Here is a 2,087-nt window from a genome sequence, read left to right on the forward strand (position 1 = left end):
TCTTAACCTTGGCTGCATGTTGAAATTAGACTGGGGGCTTGATATGGTTTGGCTCTATGTCCCCACCCAAATCTCACCTCGAATTGTAATAATCCCGGAGTGTTGTGGGAGAGACCCAGTGGGAGGTAACTGAATCATGGGGACAGGTGTTTTCTGTACTGTCCTCCTGATAGTGAATAAGTCTCATGAGGTCTGATGGTTTTATAAAAAGGAATTCCTCTGCATATGCCCTCTTGCCTGCTGCTGTGTAAGACGTGCCTTTGCTTCTCCTTTGCCTTCCACCATGATTGTGAGGCCTCCTCAGCCATATGGAACTATGAGTTATTTAAACCTCTTTCCTTTATAAAGTATCCAGTCTCAGGTATGTCTTTATTAGCAGCATGAGAACAGACTAATACAGAGCTCTAATAAATACTGATATCTGGGACCTACTCCTAAAGACTTCGATTTAATTTGTCTGAGGTAATATCTGGATATTTGAACTTTTAAAGTTTTCCAGGTGACTCTAAAGTGTAGCCAAGATGGCGCAGAGGACTGTGCTGGGGCAGGGTAGGTGAGGAGGAGGAGGCGGCGATTCGATAAGAAGGGAGGGGAAGAGGCCATGGCCGCCCGGTGAGGCGGTGAGGCAGGAAGGAGGCCCAACCACTGGCCGGGCCTTGGGCCCCAAGGAGAGGTGAGAATGGACCAACGGACATGGGGTTCTGGAGAAGCCGCCCCCAGAGAATACGTCCCTGAGAGACTGCCTGACCACCCCTCTCTTTCTCCCCACTCCCCCATTCCTCCTTCTCCACCCCCCACCCCCCGCCCACCTGCTGTGCTATGAACAGTCAGAGCCTCCTCTCCACAAGAGTTTATAAATGAAAATGGAGGAAATGCCTTTGTCTGGCCTGAATAACAGCAAGCTAGAGGCCATAGCTAGGGAAACATAAGCGGACCTGGTCTAGAATTCTTGTTCGGGATTCTGCTTTGAGGTACATCAGGCTGCCAAGTGTGGCTACTTCTTCCTGGATGACATGGACCCTGATAGCGTGAACGATTTTGGTTTTCAACCAGTGGGAGAGCAAGGAGTGTGTCTGCACTGGTTGCAACTGTAGCATTCCTGCCTCCCGTTTTGCTCCCCATCTGGATAAGTGCCTGGGAATGGGTGGGAATAACAGCCGAATCGCCAACCACCGGATTGCCAATAGCAACAATATGGGCAAGTCTGAGAGTGACCAAGAGGATAATGATGACATCAATGACAACGACTGATCCTATGGCTCAGAGAATAAAGCTGAAAAGAGAAAATCAGGCAAGAACCCCGATTCCCCTCGAAGATCTGAGTCTTTAAAATGCAAAAATGGGGAACTTAGTGATTTGATTTTTTTTTAAGTATAACAACTCAACTGGGATCAGCTATGAAACCTGGGGCCAGAGGAGTTTCATATCCTGCTAAGCATGCAATGTAGGGTGATTTCTGAAGATACCAAGAAGATGTGCACAAAGTCTCTGCACTGCCCACAGCACACAGATGAGCAGAGGTGAACCTTGCAGATGTATTTCTTCAGGGCCTCAGCTGTCCATCCAGAGGTGGAGAGTTCCCAGGATAATGACAGTTTTGATATGACTGACAGCCAGGCCCTGATCAGCCAGCTTAAGTGCGACTGCTTCTCTGATCTCTCACCCTCTGATTCAGACTCCCCCAAGACAAGGGAAAATCAGGGATCAGGTCTAGGTACCAACAGCTCTGAGACACAGAAAACGTAGAAAAAGGAGTCCCATCTGAGCCTGATAGGGACTTCCTCCAACCTGGGCTCCAACAAGAAGCCAAAGTTACCGATACCTCTGATGGCCAACATCTATGATGACATCAACTGACTTCAGTGCAAAAGATAGCCTTTGGCTGAGCAGAACCCTCTCTCCTGATCCCTACCCAGGTGCCATAGCCTGGAAAATGAATGGCTGCTGAGGGTTGGGGCTTGGGAATCTCGGTGTGCCAGGCAGGCAGAGGATCTGATTATGTGCCCCTGGGGGATGTCAAGGTCCTCTACAATGGAGCACAACTCCTCGGCGTGCATGACTCAGACCTGGACATATTATGCCTTGGA

General features: G+C 49.2%; 1 pseudogene; it reads left to right on the forward strand.

The window, feature by feature from the left end:
• The first annotated feature begins 857 nt into the window (after nt 1-857).
• Nucleotides 858-1,857, forward strand: LOC105476695 (ataxin-7-like protein 3 pseudogene; annotated as a pseudogene).
• Nucleotides 1,858-2,087: the final 230 nt, after the last annotated feature.

The sequence above is a fragment of the Macaca nemestrina genome, chromosome X (assembly GCF_043159975.1).
Source record: "Macaca nemestrina isolate mMacNem1 chromosome X, mMacNem.hap1, whole genome shotgun sequence".
Taxonomy (NCBI): Eukaryota; Metazoa; Chordata; class Mammalia; order Primates; family Cercopithecidae; genus Macaca; species Macaca nemestrina.